We start from the raw sequence: 15,075 nt of genomic DNA on the forward strand, positions 1-15,075 counted from the left end.
TTTAAAAGTGACCATAGGAAGTTATACCAAGTCATATATTTTCATTGTTTTAGCTCAGTGAAGTCTGCATAACTTGCATTGTTATAATATGAGCACTTGTCTTTGAAGCACATTAAATGGACACAGTCAGGTAAGAAATAAGCAGGTGCATAACTGAAAGCCAGGCTGAATAAAGATACATCTTTGGCCCCCAGTCCAATGTTTTACTTGCAACTTTGAGCAATGATCTAATGAGCACAAAGACTTAGGTACTAATATACAATATCCTGTCCTCTGACCAGGTATGTTGCTTGGGTTCTTTACAGGAAATTCTGCCCAAAAGGGTGTTAAGGCAAATGCCAGTCTTTTCTGTGTGCATTCTGACTAGCCAAAAAATGGATACATACACTTTCCTGAGTGTCCAGAAATTAAGATTAGTAGGGAAATTATGATATAGAGAGATACATATTTTTTGTGGATGTGAGCATATATGTACATATAGCATTGAGTGTTACACAGGTAACTGAAAATCAGGTAATTAATTCCCTTCTCAAAGGCCAGGTCTTCAAAAGTCCTAAGTGTCAACTGGACAGACTTTTGTACAAGAACCAGGTCCAGCACTCAAAGTCTGATCAGTCATATGCTTAAAATCAGAACACAAACCTTTGGAAACCTAAATGCCTCAAAAGCAGGTGGTTGGTTTTATCATGCATTTTTTAGACAACTAAAGCAAGAATGACTGAAAAGCCTCAAACAAGTATAGTTCTGTTTATCCAGATGTCAAGACTATCTCCCACGTATAGATACATACATACCTTTGAGAGGCGCTAGAAAAACCCAACTGTAAGTGTAACAAAGGAGTGCCTATTCTTAAAGGTTTAGGCTAGCCATTTCCAAATGCCCTGACCCAGTTCAAAAACCAAGCAGCAGTAAGGCATTTCCACTTGAGAAGTAGTGAGTAAACCTACATAGACTAAGAAACATGTTGCTGGTACTCTTCAAAAGACATGGCTGCAAGTCAAATGGGCAAGAAAAATCCATTATGAAGTCTTCCTTAACCTGTTCTTCTCTGGTTTTCCTTAACTAACTAAATGGCATAAGGAAAACAGTTCTGAACTGCACTAATGGCCCTTCTGCATGGAAATTTAACACTAAAATACATTAAAAAAAAAATACAATCAAATCAGCAGCCTGATGCAATTTTAAAAATCTAAGACAGATATTTGTAAACCTTTCTCCCCAGACTCTTTGTCAAACCTTGGAGCATCCATAAGCATCAGGAATAGAATCCCACGTACTAAAAAGGAACTTGAAATCTTAATTATTTTATTTTCATTTATTTGCACACCCAAGTTTGAAAATTCTCCAGTTGAACTGCCATGACAGAACAGCTATCCCCAGAGAGCATCAGCTAAAAAAAAAAAATATAGCACAAAAGATCAAAACCCTGCAAGCCAGCAAAGAGTGCCACACAACCTCGTGCACACATCAGTAGCTGGACAGCTGAACTGCCTGCTGGACAGAGCACTGGACTAAGACTCAGAAGGCCTGGGTTCCATTCCCAGTGCCAGCTAGGCTAAAGACATTTCCTGCCCATTTCCTGCCCTTACACTTCCTTGAGGACAGGAGCTCTCTCTCCTTGTGCAGTGCCTTAATATTACAAGGCCTCTGGTAAACACTAGAGCAAAGACTAATTCCCTCCTCTTCATCCCTGCAACAGGAACAGGCTGACACAAAACTGCAAGCTGTCGGTAACTGTAAACATGAGATAAAATAGATAATTGAGGCAAATTAGATTTGGAAGAAAACATTTGAGGGAAAGGAATAAAACAGAACTCTTCATCAGCCGAGACACCACTTAGTCATGATCTGGAGTGCTCACACCTGCTCCACTCTGCCAGAGAACTCCCACAGCTCTGAAACGCACTGCAGCATCACCCCAACACCTATCCTTTTGCCAGCCCTAAGCAGCATAACAGGATCATTTTGTCACTCAAGTTGCCATTTAGTTAATCACTGTAACACCTTCAAGTCTCTACAGCATATTTCATGCAGAACATCTGAGCCACTAAACAGCCCCATGGGTCTGCCTCTAAGAGTCAAGTGCAAAGCCCTGAGGTGCTGAACACAAAGGCAGTCATGCCACCAGACAGCAGTGGACTGAGCCCCTGGCACAAGAGACATCATTATTTATCTGTGTGTTTACACAGTCATTTAGGCCAACTAGCAACAGTGTTCTGTCACTGCTTCCCACAGTTCTTATCTTTTCGTCTGATTTGTTCTATCATAAAGGCCTCAATTCAGAGAAGTACTTCGACACATACTCCTCTGCCTTACTAAACCAGACAGATGCAAGGCAGGGCTCAGGGCCAAGGTGTTCAAGGAATGAGACTAGTAGGGACGTAGTAGGAAATGTTCCACAGACTTCGTAGGTACAGGGCACTTATAATATATGCATGTTTTGAAACCCTTCAAGATGCTGCTCTCCGTGCCTTAGAGTTTTGAAACCCTTTGGAAATATGCCTCTGAATGCTTAACTGAATAGGGATTTGTAAGTACTTTGCTGGATAGGGACCCAGATTACAGCAGAAAAAGCTACATAAAATCTTTATTTTTTGTACCTTGAAAACTAGCCTTCCCAGTTCCTCTTTCTTTCACTTAATTGGCAATGGCTAACATGGATTTTTCTACCTTATATCCATGCAGATGTTTGTTTCAGCTCCTCCTCTGTTACTACGTGTCTGGCAGGCAATATAAGGAATATGTTTTGTTGTGGTCCTAAATATCCCTTCTCATGGTGTGCTATTTTCAACCATATAAACAAACAAACATGTAATGAATTTATATTACACCTTCCAACAGCCAAACCATTCCTTTAGTTGAGACCTAGTGATGACAAGAAGTTTTAGCAGCATAACACTTCCTCACAGATTGCAGCTGCAGACAGCCACATGGATTGGTGCCAGTAAAATGTAAACTTCTGCCTCCATGGAAATTAAAGAACCTCTGTAGATTGGTTTCCACTTACTCTTCCGCCACTTTCAAAGCCAGGTCTTGTAAGGCATGTTAGAGCCTGCATCCAATTGAGTATTGGAAGTTTCCAAGGTAAAAGAAGGGACAGATTTAAAAACTCCCTTTTGAAACTGTAACACAATGCCTAAATTTGCGCTTTCCAACCTCTCCTATTCCAAAAGTCCTGGGATCCCAGTCTCTTTTGGTCAGACAACCTCTTCTGACTCTCTTTATAGTACAGAAATGACAGCACTGTCATGATTCCCAGCTCCTAGTCTTCTGCCACAGACTGAGAATCTCTGTCCTAGATCCAAATGGTCTGGATAAACACAGAAGAACCCCTCCCAAGTATCCAGAATTAAGGTATTTACCCAAGCCAAACATTATGACTGTCTCTACACATCAACTTGTAATGGAGTTTGTAATGAATCACTGGCAAGGATCAGCTCTGAACAGGACACATGTCCACATGTCACAGCTAAGTGCCGAATTTTTGAACCATGCTCCAGTTTATGCTGGTGCAAGCCTAAGCATACAGTCAGACCTACATACCAGTCACCAAGCAGATGATCAGAATTATGTTACCTCTGTACAAAGGGACAGCTCTCAGCTACTACAGAATTGTAAAGCAGGCTACCTCGCACAGTATAGCAAGTTATTTCTCAACAGCCAATTAGCAGCATGTTTTTCCTGTCCATCACAGCATCTGAGTGCTACCAAACCAGCTCAGGGAAGAAAAATAATAATAATAATTATTCAGTTTTGAGCATGACATACCATCCCTCACCCTTCTTTGCCCAGTACAATCACTGCCTGAAACCTAGAAGATCAGTTAATCCCAGGTCCAGGGCTTGTTCCACCAGATGTTCCTCAGCAAAGCACTGAGGGAGTAATATCTTGGCCACCCCAGAACATACCAATACCACAAGCAAGGGAGGATCAAATCCCAGCTGAAGTCCGGCATAATCCTGTCTCACGCAACATAACAAAGGTGTGCTCACATCTGTAGCAAAAACCACACAAGCAACTGATGTAACCAAGCAATGTGTTCAGCTGCTGCTGAGTTTACTGATTTAACAACAAAGCATCATTCAACATAACCAGGTACCTGCTCAAAGCTGAGCCAGCAGGAAAGAACTGGTACGACTCAGTTGTTTTATCAGCTATTCCACCACCAAATCCTCCATCAGGCAAGTTAATAGCAGCAAAGAAAGCTACAACATGGAGCTGTGAACCACTAAGATGTCAAGCCTTCTAAATTGGATTGGGGGGTGGGAGGAGAACTAGCCTACAGCAATAGGTAGACATTCATATTTTGTGTCTTCTGGTCTAAATCTATGAAGGAATTAATTCAATTACTTTTCTGCATGCAACATACAATAGAAAATACTGACAATTAAATATCCAAACACAAAATACTGCCTATTACAGCTGGATTCTTTCATTCTCTTTTAAAAAAAGACGCTAGCCACAGTTCACTACATGTGGTACTTGCCTTAAGTCTACAAATTCAGCCGGGTATCTTTAATGAAAGTTTTACCCTCTGTCATGGCATTTTTAAAGTAGAGAATAGGCTATCTTTTACCCTTCCAGCAGCATAATGAGAAAACAGCTCCCTTTCCATGGAGTTGAAGAAAAAAAAAAAAACAGTGGCCAGCAAAGCCCTGTTGAGAGATAGAATAATTATCTACTTGAGTGTGCATGCAAGAGTAAGCTTGTCACAGCCAAAGAAAAAAGAAAAAAAGCCAATCAGTTAGGGAAAGGTAGCAAAGCTGCTATACTAACACTCTACCCCTTGGACCTTCTGCACAGCTCAGCACGATGAGAGAAGTGTGGTGTTTAGAAACGGTGATAAAGCCAAGTCAGACAGGAAAATTCACTTTCCTTTGATCAGGACAAGACCGATACTATTCACAGCCCATGGCGTTTTACCATACAGTACAATCCCACTCCATTTTCAGGAGTGGGAAAGGCACATTCTGAGGGGTCAATCTAGAAGGAAACAAAACCCCCTTCATAACAAGGGCCACTGAAGAACAAAACTGCAGCCACAAACTGCAGCCTCAAACAAGCGTAACTTGAGCCCCAGCTTACTAAGGACTTGATCTTGCCTGGAGCTCTGCATAGCCCAGAGACACCCAGTGGTTGAATCATACATCACAAGCACGTATAACTAAAGAAAAGGTAGGGAAAGTGTCCTCTCACCCAACTATATTTGGGCACTAAACAGTTGAGTGGAAAGCCCCTCCCGTTTCATGTATTTATTACAATCTCAGACCGTCAGACTCCTCAGCTCACCTTTGTCTCTCAGACAGGGGAAAGTGATGGGGAGGTATAGCAGAAAGAGATGGTTCTGAATCAGCGACAAATGACAAGAAGGTTCAGAGAACGGAGGAATCTGTCAGGTGGCACAACATGGCCCTTCCTGTGCTCTGCCCACTTACAAGGAAGCCTCTGCAGGCAGGGTTCTACCTTGTTTGGGGTCAGGGGCTGAGTCTGGGTAACCATCACCTGCAGTCTGAGACAGAGGAAAACAGTGGGCCACACTGCATAGGACAAATTGCAGCTAAGTGCTCTTTGCTCAGTTGCCTGTTTGCTACCATTGCCAGCAGCAGGTACATTTCCTGGCTTGAAGGTGACTTAAGGACCCACAAGGACTAGCCAAGATACATCTGCAAAACAAAAGACAGACATCACAGGCCACATTACTAGTAGCCTAAGACCAGATTCTAAACTAAAAAAGCAAGGAGAAAGGGAAACTAAATTAATTTGAAACAAGCTTTCAGCAGCCCTACAAAAGTATAAGCAGAATTTCCTTTAACCTAACTGGCAACAAAGCTGTAAGAGGTGCCATGCACAATGGGACTTCCCTGCATTGCACAGGTCGACTTTACCTCATCTAGCTTTAGGCACTTATGTGAGAAACCCAAATTAGGAGGCTCACCACAGGCTTTCTCTCTGATTAATGGAAAAAGATAGACACCTCTTCCCACTAAGATGCAAATCATCATCCAGACATAACCATCTATCTAGTTCTTATTTCAGACCCTTCAATTAAGCAGGGTGAAATCCAAGACAAAGTGTATTAGGAACAGCTGGATTAGACACAGCCAGCTAAGCAGGACCAACATTATGCTCCCTCACTTGGCTTGCACTACTGTTAAAACCTGAGTAGTAATGCCCAACCCAGATGAAAGTAAATGGTGAAGCCAGTGATCTCCAGAGGGACACAGAAATGGCCAGCTTCTTTGTGGCTCATTCTGGAAAACAGCAGGGCAAACTTTGTTTACAACCCATTCCACATGCACAGAGGCAAATGCAACCTGCAGCAAAGTTCCAGCACAGAAAATTCTGCTTTCTCTAGAATTGAAGTGTATTTTTTTTTTAAAAAAAAAAGGAAGCTGTGCTTTTCAGAAATAGCAACTACATTGTAGCCAGGGACAAATATCAGTGAAAATAATAGGTCAAGTGCATAAATAGGTGACCTTACCATGATCCTTCCATCACAACAGACTTCAGAATAGCTTCATTTCCTGCCAGAAAGCTCAGCAACACAGCAGCATCAGCAACCCAGAAACACTACAGTGACTCTCTTGCATTCATTCAACTATCAACTCAGACACTTGGAGGAAACAATGAAGGTGCCAAATGGGAGACAGGTCAGCTGAGTGGATGCAATATGGCAGAACAACCTGGATTCTGGCCTTAGCTATTCCAGCGGCTTGCTGGGCAACTCGCTTTCTGCCTCAGTTTTCCACATCCAGTAAAATAAGCCCTCTTTTCTAGAAAGAGTTTTGACATACAGGTAAACATTTCTGATAGCCAGTAGGTATTTCCAGGATATAAGCAGATTGCAGCATGCTGATGATAAAGAAAACAGTGATAGGAGTCTGATGCCCCAACATCTTCTACCCTAATACACACACACTGAGTTCAGGAGGGAAGGGAGGGAAACAAAACCCGAGTATTGCAGAAAACTTGCAGCCAGAGCAGCTGTATAAATCTCATAAACTAGTCTGGACTGATCAATGACAACAACACGTGACTTCAGTGTGAAATGAGAGCACATAAACAACAAGTTTGAAATGCTTGAGGTCATCTCTCAAGCAGAAGGTGGCATTCAAGATCCTACTAACTCTCTTAAATCACATGCTATATCTGCTATTCTGTCCTGCTATCAGAATCTGCAAAAAAAAAGGCAGAGGACAGAGCTAGGTCAACTGCACCCCCCTTCTCCCAGCTGTTCAGAGCTCCAGCTTCACTGTGCTGTTTGCCTCTCTGCTTCCGCCCTGCCCAAGCCATCCCCTTTCAGCAATCCAAGTTGAGGTACCCTCTCTGCACTGCTGCATGTACAGAGACACTGACACTCAAACCATGTTCTTCTTTGTCAGTGACATGCAAGCAGCAAAAACTGAGAAAGGAGAAGGTTCCTTCCCCCTCCCTCCTCCTGCGTCATTAGAGCCTCATCTTTTACTCTGCAAAGCTCTTTAAAAGAGAAAACAGATCTGAAAAGAAATGGGAGGGGTGTAAAAAGTCTCTGGAATAAAATACCATATGTGCAATCCCTCTTCTCCTGTTCCGTGAGCTGCAAAAGGAAAACAGCACCTTCCCTGACAGAAGAAACAGGGATGTCTAAGCTGCACATAGCACTACAAAAATTGGAAGGGGGTGGGGGGAAGGGGGCATGAGGAGAGACAGACACATGGTCCACAGTCAGGAGAAGAGCACCTTTCAACAATGTGAGCAAAACAGTTGCAGAAGGGACAGCTTCAGTGCCTCACTGCCCAGCTGGCTCTCTGACCTGCCTACAAGCAGCACCCAACACCGTGGGAAGGGCTGGCTTTGTTTTCAACACTGCTGGCCAGGGGCCTCATACACAGGATTACAGAATGCTGTGCTCCTCACAAATCATGATGGGGAAATTTTTTTTCATTGGCATAAGCAGAGAGGGAGAACCAATCTGATCCACTCTGCAGCAGCAGGACACTCTGTGGAAGAAAATTTTACATGTGTATATCAAATGGTCACAACACAGTATGCACATTATACACACACCGACTTACAGCACTGCCTTGAAATGAAGTCTTTCAAGAGCAACCTTCTACTTCCAAAGACTAAACTATGATCTATGCTTAAGAAATTCCAAACGTCAATCCCACCCATCATCCTTGTGCTCTTATGCCAAACTAAAACCCTGTTTTTGTTTCCTTCATAACTTTCAACTCCCTATTCCCTCATATTTTCACTGCAATCTGCCTTATAAAGGCACAAAAGGGTTTTCCTACCCTGCTGACATCATCCCCTCCTTGTTCCACCCGCCACAATCAGTCCCTGACACTCAGCACAAGTGGCAGGCTGAGAGCTGGGAAATGGTACCAGATCCACTGCACTCCAGTGATCCTTCCCAACACTACAAACAGCTATTACAAGTCAAGGCCAGACTGATGAGCAGCAACTTCTTGTGCATCTGTGGTGATGCAAACTGTTCCACAGTAAATCTAGAAACTATTCAGTCACTCTCTGCTCTTTGTCTGCACACACACACGCATTTACACACAAAGATGCTAAATACCAGACTGTCTTTTTGCATACTCTGAGACTTCATTCCTCCCCAAACCCTCAAATTTGTGTATCCACTCTGACCCTTCAGAAGCCATAAAAACTAAGGCATATTGGCGTATCAGGCTTCAGAAGGGTTTCTTTTTCCACAGTGTTTTCAATCTGTTCCTTACACCCCAGCTCTTCCAAACTGGGACTCAGAAACATATCACCCAACTCATTTGCTGATATCCACCTAGGCGACCTGATGCTTTAGCTCTACTAGAGTTCTAACATATGTAAGTTTTCAAATATTTCATATTGAAACAACCAAGTTCCCAATTTTAAACACTTCAATAACTGCTAAAATCATCAATATATCAGCTGCAATAGCAACATTTTTGGGAGGGCTTTTCTGGGTTTGATTATTCTATCTCCAAAAGGCAAGTCAAAAACAAAGAGAAACAGACAAAACCAAGCCTTGAATCCCAGCAAGCTCTCTGCAAGCTAATGCAGACACGTTTCAGAGGTGGCAAAGCATTTGCCCAAATTGAGTGGTGTGGGATCTGACAGACACATGATTTTTCAGACCAGGTATGAGATCTGCAATGCATGTCACTGAATAGAAGCTTTTATAGGCTGCACAGTAGCATCTAAATATTTGTCCTAGTGCTGTTCATCCATAGCTGGCACACATTCAGAGACAGCAAAGTCAAAGCCAAACTGAAACTCAGACTGACTTTTCCTCCTTCAATTCACATTGTGCCTTTCCTTCCAGGGATCCCGCACGGCTTTGGATTTCATCCCAGCTCAGTCCCAAACAGAGAGAAGATGTACCAAACAATTTTAATGTACCAACATATCTAATTTTAAATTCAAGTATTTGAAATAATTTTGAGTGCACATTCTTGGCATTTCAGTACTATTCTGGACAACTTTTTAATCCACCCATTTTTACTGAGTGATTAGAGTTTAGGGCAATTGGACTAAACTAAAACCAGAGAAACAGTTGCACCAAGACAGATTTCCACAGAATGAAAGCTGTTAGGGTGGAGTAACACTTTCCCAGGGGAAATGAAAACTTAGTCACTAGTTATTCAAAATTTGCCTGTACCAAACACTGTCCTCCAGGAAGTAGAACAAAGTTCTGAACCAGCAGCAAAAAGGAAACTCAAGGGCTCTCTGTGAGGCATATAAGCTAGTTCTAACTTTGTTCATTTTACTACAGAGGCAACTAGGCAAACAAACTGGCAGCTCTCTTGATGGGAGTAAATATGACGAGGAGGTGGAGTAAATAAGCATATTCTGCAACCCATACATGAAAGTCTACCCAACAGAACTAGTCACTCACGGGCAAAGGCAGAGTTAACACACACAGAGAGAAAGAGAGAGAAAATACCAAGAGGAGGCATCATCAAAACCATTTTCCTCACCTTAAGAAATAACTAATAAGGCAGTAAAGCCCAGTCCACTCTTCCATGGCAGCATTTGCCATCGGAATCAGTGTACTGCATGGTAGATGAGGCTTCCAGTTGCTTAAAGCCACACTGTGCAAAAGCAGTACAACTTTGAATAAATCACTTTGCTTAGACTGAAGCTGTAACAGGTGAACTGGGTGCATGGAGAAAGGGCCCTAGGGAAGAAAAAGAAAAAAGAAAAAGCTAGAAAAACAAGGCTACTAAAACTGTAAAGTCTTTGATACACAGAATCTTCTGTGTTCTTGCACTGACCAAAACAATGTAGTATTGGCCCAGATCTGGATCTCCTTTCATAAAGGAGTATAAAGGAACCCAAAACCTTTATTGTCAAGCGATGGCTCATCATGGGTCCCATGAATAAAGGGTTTGGATATAATCCAACAGCCACAAGGCTTATGACAGCTTTCTCAGGAACTTGGAGAATTTGACTTCTCTCCAGCAACTCCCTGAGGCTCCCAGAGGAATCTCCAAACAGCTTTTCAAGCTCCTAGGAGCCAGGCCAGTTGACAGCAGAGTAGATGCCCAAAAGGCACTGCAATGACAATCCTGCAGCAGAGCAAGACTGCAAGCAAGCAGTAAAACTGATGTCAAACAGGTCCACAATAAACTGGCCCTAACCATAATTTAAACAGTAGGGCACTGCCAAAATGGAACGGTCATTCACTGACAGAGAGAGCATGCAAACAAAAAAATTCTAACAGAACAGTAAAAGATCACAGATCACTCTCAGAAACCAAATGCTTCACAAGCCTGCCACAGCATCTAGACAACGAAATCTCCTCTCCCACTTTTAAGTCGACACCATGTGGTTCTCATTTCCTCACCTCTAGCCGGGGAGCAGGATCTTCTGGGCAGTTCCTACTCTCCGATATAAAGGCATCCTCATATCCATTCTCTGAGGAAGAAATTATTTTTCTTGTGYGTGTGACAGAAGTCCCAGTCGTCCCACAGTCCCTTTCCTCCTCGTGTCCTGATTCACTCTGACAAAGGCAGATTTCCTAAGCAGCAGTAGCAGCCCAGAAAAATCCTACTGCACCACAGCCCTAGCCCACTGCCACTGTCGTTGAAGCCAGGAATGCTTGAAAGAGGGCACTGCTCTACACCAGGATGGTATGCTGGGGGGAAACACCTTCAGCCAGCAGCAACAGCTCCCCTGTATTCCACAAACGCTTCCTCCATCCACAAAGCAGCTACACGTTGATGGGGGAAAAGCCATTCTTTGACCCACACCCTATTTTGTTCTGCCGCTCCAAAAGGAGAGCGGGATAGAAGGGAAAGTGTATTTGCTCAGCATGCATTTTAAGATGACTGAACATCTCCGCTTTAAACTGACCCCACGCATCAGGGATGTATTTTCTGCTCCTTTATTGAGCTAAATCTCCTGTGGCCAAATGCAAAGACATCCAAATACACCTCTGGCCCAGATGCAAACAGGTGGCATCCTTTGTATAACACTGCACATGACTAACTGACATTCACCCATCCTACAGATAAACCACTGCATGATTTACTTATTACAGAGCTAAGCAAAATCCCACACAAACATTCATTTTCACAGATGTTTCACTGAACAGGAACAAAAAAAGTCTTTTATAAAAAAATACAAGCATTTTTTAATATTAAGCTTTTCAGTTCTTAGAGCCCTCTACAGAGGATGACAAATGTCACAAATGAAGCAGAGAAGTGAAGCAGTCATACAAGAGACCTGCAGGAAAAGAAAAAGGGGGGGGGGGTAAGAGAACCAATGTCCCATAACATTCATTTAACATGCTACTCATCAGGCCAGGGAGGTGCAAGGGTGAAAGGAGGAAAGATGTCTTTGTTTTACAGCTACTTTGGAGAGAGGGACAATTTAAGGAGTCAAAATAATTTGGAGGTCTTCCAAATGCTAAGCTCATCCCTCAAAAAATACTTTCTGAAGAGCTTTAAGGTTATCTGTTTCTCTGTTTGGAAGGGTGGGAGAGAACAGAGGGATGTACAGTTGTACTATTTTAGACGAGGCAGAGATTTGAAGGCAGGTTGCAAACAAATCTGCAACCTTGATCTTCCTGTTTTGTTTTTTTTTTTTTAAACTTAGACCAAAAATGAATGCAAAACCCCAGTCAAAACCATTCGACCCTGGGCACAGCTCAAGCAGCCTATTGTTCCAAGAGGACTTACCAATCACTACAGACAACCCTCCCTGATGAGGTCATATGATTGAAGGCTTTACTTTATTATTCCCTCACACCACCACCAAGCATAGCGGCAGCAGCGTATCAGATCAGACAAAGGAACTGCTGCCCTTCAGAACACACTCCTGAATAACTGTTCCCTGATGTGCCCATTTGTTTTACCTGTGTGCAGAGGGAATGCAGGAGTTACATGCCACACATGCCATTGCTTATTAGATTTAAAGAGGCAGCACACACTGAAAACAGGCAGGACATTCAGATTTCAAGTTTCCCTTGCATCTTCAGTTTATTCAAACTTCATGACTACGTATCCCGGTATGTTACAGCACACCCAAGTATTATTACATATGCTTCTCTGAAGATGCTAGTACTGCTAGGTAGAGCCAAAAACTGCTGAAAAGCTCAGAGAAAGCTAGCTCTCCACAGCCCAGTCCCAACTCCAACACACTGCTTCACCAGCATGCAGGCCTCCAGTGCATCTCTCCAGCAAGCTGGAGATCCTCCCTCATCTTTCTAATCCTGGGGCAGCTACACCCCACTGCTTCCCAACTGTCTATACTCCAGTGCCACTACTGTGTTGTAATTAAAATGCTGGAATTAGTTCTTGAATGAAAGAAGAAAAAAAAAAAGAAAAAAAAGCAAACATGTTAGGAGAATGTAGAGGCTTCCTCCCCTTCACCCATTAAAACATAACAGTTCTTGTTTTTCATACAAAATATGCACTAATTTCTTTTTTTTTTTCCCTACAGAGCAGTTACAAAGCATGTCTACCACTGTATTATCTTAAAGTTTCTCCAGAAAATACCACACTAACAAAAAAGAATTCACTCATGCCACAGTAAACTGTATCCCTTCTGCAAAGTTTCATTTTAGAATCTGCAGTTTAAGTGCAGGACCCCTATGGTTACTGGTTCTGCAGTATGATAGCTTCAGCATCTCTTGTGAGACGAAGCATGTCGCCTCAATGCATCCTTAAGGTGAGAGAACCACCAAGCTGATCGGCTTCATCACCCTAAGGACACATAAAGTGACATGCTTAATCTGATGAGATACACTAAAGTAGCGCCTCTTAATATTTTATGAAACATTTGGCTGTTTTTTAATTTTAAAAACAACAGCTCAATAAACAGAGCAACAGAATGTTCCTTATGGACAGCACAATGGTAGGTACATGACGGCCTGCTCATCTGAGCGATGACATTACATTCGCCGTGTTGACTAGTGATCCACCTCTCTATACCTACGCTAGAAGCCCCTTATATTAGGGGACCTCAGGCTCCGCTTGCCAACAAGGACATCTTCCAGAAAAAAAAAAAAAATTGTCTTTCACCAGCATGCAGCACATCAGCAGCGGTAGCTCTGGAGTTGATTTAGGATATCTAGTGTCTATACAGCACCTTAACCCAGACACAATAGGCAGCCATTCCCAAACAAAGGGACTGTATTCCCTTCCTTAACCAGTCAGTTCTGGAACAAGACTGCAGTTAAACAAGGCTTTCATAAAACACAAAACATACCCATCTTTGTCTCAAGAAGTTCCTGATCTGCACATTTCTGGAGGCTGGGAGAAGCATCCCTGCTGAATTACTACTGCACACTTACTTTTTAGGCTTATCTGCTTCCTTAAGTTGCCACTACTGGCCACTTTCAGAGACAAGGTATGGGGTAAGATGGACCTTTGATCTGACTCATGACAACTATTTTTGATTCCCGTTACCATCAAGGCTTGCAAGAATCAAGACTGGCTAGAAAACAGACGGAAGGGACAGCCCAAGCAGCAAGTTTAATGCAAACACAAGTGTCACCACAAGGCCCAAAGTACAGCCTCCAGCAGGGGCAGCTCTTCTATTCTTTGTTCCAAAAACATCCAGCAACACTTATGACAGTCTCCAAGATAAGACTTCAAAAATAAGTTAGAAAATCCTCCCATTCCTTTTCACTGGATTTCAGGGACTCCCAGGTGGCAAGGCACCCAATCACAAGACAACCATTTTGCTGTAGTCTCTTCAAACAGGTTCTCTCCCATCAGCGCTTTAAATTCTGCTTATACACCTGGAGAAAAGAGTTCCCAGCCAAAGACAGGAAGTACATCAGAGACAAAAGTACATCCGTGAGCACAATGGGAATACACATATTGCCTTCAACATGGAAGAATATCACCACCTTGAAGCTTCTCCCTACAAACATCAATACTTGACTTCTCCTCAGTAATATCTCACAAGCCCTGGCCTCACCTAAACACCAGAGTCCTCCTTTCCTCCAGGAGGAAAGATTCTGCAGAAATGGAAAGCATTATCCTCAAGAAAGGGGATTATTTTGCCATCTAAGGACACTTGCATGGAAGAGCAGAGCCGATGGGCACTTCCTGTGATCTTTTGATTAAAACGCTGCCTTAGGATATTACTTTTTCTTTTCCTAAACATGAAACAGTCAATTAGGCTGTGATATACGCATGCAATAAAGGCTTTTTCTTATAAAACACGTCAATCCAAGGCCAGGAAAGATCACACTTCTGCCTTGAAACGACCTTGCTGAGAACAAACATGACGGACAAAACTAGCCCTAAACTGGTTAAATACTGATAATCTAGCGAAGCAGAGAAGTGAGGGAGCAGAAGAGGCATTTTTTCCATTCCCATCTCAATTCCTTTAAGAAAAAAAAAAGGGGGGGGGCTAAGGGTGACACAAGCCATTTCTGTGAAGAGCAATCTATTCTTTTCTATAATTTATATATAGATACACACACACACATATAAAATTACAACTCACCTGCCTGCTATGACTGTTCTACAGGTACCTTATCACAAGAGCATAGTAACCCCAAAAGCACAGAACTGGCAGACCATCAACAGACAGTTCTTAGGCTGGTCTCTTACACTAAGGAGCCCATACGTC

Source organism: Apteryx rowi, unplaced genomic scaffold (assembly GCF_003343035.1).
Source record: "Apteryx rowi isolate R43461 unplaced genomic scaffold, aptRow1 scaffold_152, whole genome shotgun sequence".
Lineage (NCBI taxonomy): Eukaryota > Metazoa > Chordata > Aves > Apterygiformes > Apterygidae > Apteryx > Apteryx rowi.